The sequence below is a fragment of the Chlorocebus sabaeus genome, chromosome X, assembly GCF_047675955.1.
Source record: "Chlorocebus sabaeus isolate Y175 chromosome X, mChlSab1.0.hap1, whole genome shotgun sequence".
In the NCBI taxonomy this organism is placed as follows: Eukaryota; Metazoa; Chordata; class Mammalia; order Primates; family Cercopithecidae; genus Chlorocebus; species Chlorocebus sabaeus.
The window spans coordinates 42,421,717-42,427,716 of record NC_132933.1 but is presented as its reverse complement, the minus strand read 5'-3'; the positions used below and the strand labels follow the sequence as shown (position 1 = coordinate 42,427,716).

The 6,000-nt window shown below is 37.9% G+C and overlaps 1 pseudogene; it reads right to left on the bottom strand.

The window, feature by feature from the left end:
* Window positions 1-1,065: 1,065 nt before the first annotated feature.
* LOC103232487 (large ribosomal subunit protein bL32m pseudogene) lies at window positions 1,066-1,945 on the bottom strand (annotated as a pseudogene).
* Between the last annotated feature and the right edge of the window lie 4,055 nt (window positions 1,946-6,000).

Sequence of the window (6,000 nt, the reverse complement as noted above, 5' to 3'; positions counted from 1 at the left end):
TGGGGCCACCATAAGTCCCTGCATTCTTTGTTCAAGGTTTTGAATAGGCCACTGTAGCAGAGTCAGTGCTCCTACCAGGACATAATGCCATTGTATAGTTAGCATTGGCCTTTCTATCTCCCTTACATTAGAATATTCTGGACCCTTAGCCAGTGTTCCAGCATAGAGGCATTTGCCTGCTGTCCATTTCCCTTTCCTCAGTCAGGTGTACCTGACGTTAATGACAGTAAAACTCACAGGCCTGAGGACCTCTTGGGGTGAAGCCTTGGCTGCATCCATATTTACATAATTGGGCATCTCCTCAATGGGACACAGTGGATGTGAAAATTCTAACTTTACTAGAACAGTGCCATTTCATCTGGCAAAATTGAGCTTCCAGCTTTGCTTCAACAGTAAGATGATGCACAGGTTGTGCTATCTCATTATGGGTACAGAAACCGTCATGTTTCAAAGATAGCCTTGATTGCCAGCAGTTCCTGTTCCTACACTGATATACTTTGGATGTTTGCCCCCTCTAAACCTTATGTTGAAATGTGAGCCCCAATGTTGAAGGTGTAGCCTGGTGGGAGGTGTTTGGCACATGGGATTGGATCGCTTATGAATGTCTTGGTTCTGTCCTTGCAATAAAGAGTAAGTTCTCACTCTGAATTCATGTGAGATCTGGTTGTTTAAAAGAGTGTAGCACCTCCCCCGCCTCTCACTCTTGCCCCTGCTTTCAATATGTGATATGCCAGCTCCCTCTTTGCCTTCCATCATGATTGAAAGCTTCCTGAGGCTTCACCAGAAGACGAGCCAATGCCAGCATCATGCTTCCTGTACAGCCTGCAGAACTGTGAGCCAATTAAACCTCATTTCTTTATAAATTACCTATTCTCACGTATTCCTTTAGAGCAATGCAAAACAGACTAACACATACACTGAGTAATTCACCTCAACCTCCGTTGGGGCCATTTTCCCAGAAAGGGAGGCACATGGGTAGGATTGCCTGGGCCGTGGTCTCCTTGTATTAGGGTCACTTCTACCGCAATATTGGAGGTGTTAGTTTATTTTATTTATTTATTTATTTATTTATTTATTTATTTTGCTATAAATTTTAAATTTTTTATTTTTGTTCTGGAAATTTTAGGTTTACTTAAAACCTTGTATATAATAGAAACATAATCCATTGAGCCTTTGGATAAACACAATTTTCAGTTTACTCATAATATATTCTTCAAATTATCCCACACAAAACTGCTTAGAATGTGTTAAACTATATTGATGATTTAAAAACAAGCACAACAACATAAAGAATCTTCCTCTATTTCAGGAGAAATGATTTACTGTGAAGTTATCCTTTTAACATCTTTGGTGTCAATTCTGGGTGAACCAGGATGGTCGCTTTCTGTCTCGTTCAATGATCCTCTTGCCCTGATCTTGTTCAGACGGTGTCTCTCCCGTGTACAGCACCACAGTCTCTATGGTGGGAGCCTTAAAAGGGTCCCCTTCTTGTTTCCCTATCTGTCGTCTGATTTCTGCAGTCTCCTTGCGCACCTTTTCATAGCAGTAGGCACAAAGGACATGTTTCTGCTTCAGGTGACCACATTCAGGACAAACGTCTATATTGTTCTTAACTTTAATAAGCTTCTGTGGGTTTCTTCTCCTACACCGGTTAACTTCAATGGTGCGTCTACTTTTGGGAGCTGCCGTCCAAAAGATACTATCCAAAAGGCTGGAATTCTCTTTATTTCCACTGGTATCATTTGCTGGCTCTGTAAATATGGCTGGGCCCTGTACTGCTAATGCTGGTCCCCACGGAGGACTGGGAAAGCCCGGCCGGTTCTGCGGAAACTTCCGCAGCAGTCGCTCCCAGTAGTTTCGAAGCAGGCCCCGGGCCGCAGGCCACGGCGGAACCACTAAGACCAGCATGGCCAGCGCCATTTTCCCTGCTGGAAGACCGCCCCGGTCCCGCCCCTGCTTTCCGGAGGTGTTGGTTTAAATATGTAAGACTGAATTGACTCAGGTTAAGTCAGGATCAAGGCAGAAAGTTTTTTTTTTCACTGCCTTATTGAGATGTAACTGATATAAAATACAATGCACAAGCTTCGAATAATTACCATTTATTTCTTTTCCGTAATTTTTTTTTTTTTTTGGTCTCATATCACTGATTGGAATCTCTAGCATAATGCTGAACATGACTTGTGATAGCAGATATGTTTGTCATGTTTTTGATCTTAAAGGAAATAATAGTTTCAGTATTTCCCTGGTAAGTATGATGTCTACTGTAATTACTGATATGATGCTTTTTATCAGTTATAAGAAAGTCCCTTCTACTCCTAGGTAGCTAAGAGGCTGTTTGTTGAAATCATAAATTAATGTTAGATATTATTGAATATGTCTCCCATATTATTAAGACGATTATGAGTTTTTGCTTTTTTTCTTTAACCTGGTAATATGATGAGTTATGTTACTTAATTCTCCAGAATAACCTTGTTTTCCTGGAATAAACCCAACTTGGTAAATATTCATTATCCTTTTATACATTGCTGAACTTACTTTGCTAATGTTTTGTTTATAATTTTTATACCTATAATCATGAGTGAGTCTGACTTGTAATATCCCTTTCTTATATAATACTGGTCAGGTTTTGTTACTAAAATAACCTGGGGAGTGTTACTAATATCCGTTTCTCTGGAAGAGTTTAGCTAATATTGGAACAATATTTTCATTGAATTGTTGGAAGAACTAGCCTCTCAAGTACAGCAGGCTTGGTATTTTCTTTGTGGGAGCAATTTTAAGTACTGATTCATTTTTTTTCCTTTATGGTTAGAAGACTTTTTGAATTCTCTATTCTTAAGTTACGTTTAGTAAATTTCATTTTTTCTAAGAATGTATCCAATTTTAAGTCCAAGTTTTCAAATGCATTGACATACAGTTTTTCATATTTTTTTAATCTTTGCAGCATCTGTAATTATTTCCTACTTTTTATTCCAAAATGTATATTTATGCTACCTATCTTTTTTTCCCTTGATTGACCTTGCTAGAAATTCGCTTTTAGCAAATTTCATTTTTTCAAAGAATGCGTCCAATTTTAAGTTCAGGTTTTCAAATGTATTTACATAGAATTTTTCAAATTATCTTTTTAATCTTTGCAGCATCTGTAATTGTTTCCCATTTTTTATTCAAAAATGTGTATTTTGTGCTATATGTCTTTTTTTTCCCTTGATAGACCTGCTAGAAGTTTTTCTATTTTATTAGTTATTTCAAAGAAACAACTCTTGGTTTAGTTGATGTTATTATGTATTTGTTTTATATTTCACTCACTTGTATTCGTATCTTTATTATTTCCCCCCTCTGCTTTCTTGAGGATTATTCTGATATTCATTCTCTAATTTATCAAATATAATATTTCTGACTAATTAATTCTGAGCCTTCCTTCTAGTGTGAAAGCTTTAAGTCTATTCATTTCCCCCTTAATATCACTTTGGCTAATCTCATAAGTTTTGATATGTAGTATTTTCATTATCTTTCAGTTCTACGTATTCAGTTCCAAATCTAATTTTTGTTATGATTTTTCACCTGTAAATTTTATAATATTGTTTTAAGTTGCCATAAATGGAATTTTTGTAGTCACGTTTTTAGACCAATTTATAAGTTAATTGTAATTAGAGAAGGTGGTGTGATATGTTACCAATCTTTGAAATTTGTTTAAACTAACTTTAAACAATGTTTATGTATGTTCCAGATGTGCTTGAAAATAATGTATATTCTCTAATTGTTTGCTGGAATTGTCTATATATGTCTATTATCCTAGCTTGTTAATTATGCTGTTCAAATCTTTTATATCTTCACCAATATTTTTCTGCTTGATTTATCAGTTGTTAAGAAAGATGCGTTAAAATCTCCCACTGTGATACAGAGTTTTCTAATTCCTCCTTGTTGATTTGTCAAATTTTGTTAAAAAATTGTTTTGAGAGTCTTCAGCTAAATTGGGGTTCTAGTGCCACAGTGACTAGCAGCCCTGCTCTAACGGGAAATGAAGAAGAGTTGGACATGGTTGTTTACAGTGTGTCTTTCAGGGGATACTTCTTTAACCTCGTGGAAGGCCTAATGCCTAGTTGTTCAACCTGTGAACAGGGCGTCCCTCACAGAGAAACTTGTTTATACTGGCAGATGCCCCTGTGGCTCTTGTCTGACCTGTGTTTAGTTTATCCTGCCTGATCATCACTTTGGTGCTAGGAGCACAACCTTGTGTTCCCCCAGGAATCCCAGGGAAAACTCACCCAGGAGTTGATTCTGAGGCAACATAAAATTATAAGTATTCATTATAATATGTTAATAGGAGATTACACAATTAGAATTGCTGTATTTTACTGGTCAATTTACTTTTCCCATTATGAAATGACTCTATTTATCTCCTGTAATCCTTTCACCTTAAATTTTAAAATCCGATATTAAAATAGCTACTTCAACTTTCTTTTGGTTGGTTTTTGCCTAGTAGAATTTTTTTGATTCTTTGACATTCAGTCTTTCTGTATCCTTACATTGAAATATAAATGAAGGTATTTATCTTATAAACAGTATACAACCGAATGTTTGCTGTAGTTTGGATTATGATGTGTTTGCCCTCTAAATCTCATGTTAAAATTTAATCCCCAGTGTGTCAGTGTTGGGAAGTGGGACCTAGTGGGAGGTGTTTGGGTTATAGGGGCAAATCCCTCATGAATCCTGGTAATTAGTGAGTTCTCACTCTATTAGTTCCCATGAGAGCGGTTCTTTAAAAGAACCTGGCACCTCCATCCCACTTCTCTCTCTTGTTTCCTCTCTCCCACCATGTGATACCCGCACATGCCAGCTTCCCTCATCTTCTGCCGTAAGTGGAAGCAGCCAGAGGTCCTCACCACAAGCAGATGCTGGCGCCATGCTACTTGTACAGCCTGCAGAACTTTTCTCAAATAAAACTGTTTTCTTTATAAATTATCCAGTCTTAGGCATTCATTTCGGTCTTAGGCATTCATTTAAAACAACACAAAGACAGACTAAGACAAAAAACTGGTACTGAGAATGAGGTGTTGTTATAAAGATACCTAAAATTGTGGAAGCAGCTTTAGAGCTGGGTAATAGGCAGAGGTCTAAAGAATTTGGAGGGCTCAGAAGAAGACAGGAAGGCAAGGGAAAGTTTCGGACTTCATAGAGATTGTTTAATTGATTGTGAACAAAATGTTGATAGAAATATAAGCATTATGCTGGGAGCAGTGGCACACACCTGTAATCCCAGCACTTTGGGAGGCTGAGGTGGTAGTAATGCTTGAGGTCAGGAGTTCTAGACCAGCCTGGTCAGCATAGCAAGACCCTGTGTCTACAAAAGAAAGAAAGAAAGAAAGAAAGAAAGAAAGAAAGAAAGAAAGAAATATCTAGGCATGGTGGTACATGCTTGTAGTCCCACCTGCTTTAGAGACTGAGGTGGGAGGATTGCTCGAGCCCAGGAGTTCAAGGCTGCAGTGAGCCATGATGGCACCACTACACTCAGCCTTGGTGACAGGGAGTGAGACCCTATCTCGAAAAAAAAGAAAAAAAGAGAGAAACAGGTAGTAAAGGCCATGAAGAGGAGGTCTCAGATGGAAAGAAGAAACTTATTGGGAATTGGAGCAAAAACCACCCATGTATACCGTAGGAAATAACTTGGCTGTACTGTGTCCATGCCCTGGGGCTTCTTAGAAGGCCATACTTAAGAATGATGACCTAGGGTTTCTGGTGGTAGAAATTTCTAAATAGCAAGGAATTCAAGAAGTAGTGTGGCTGCTTTTAACAACTTACAATCAGATGTGGCAGCAAAATAATGTCCTAAAGGTGGAATTAATAATTAACAGGGAAGCAGGGCATAAAAATTTGGAAAATTTACAGCCTGGCTATGTGTTAGAGAAGAACAGAGATTTTTAAATAGAGCAATCCAAGGGTACTGTGGGCAACAACTAACTAGAGAGATTAGCAAAGATAAAAGGGAGTTGGGTGCTAATAGTT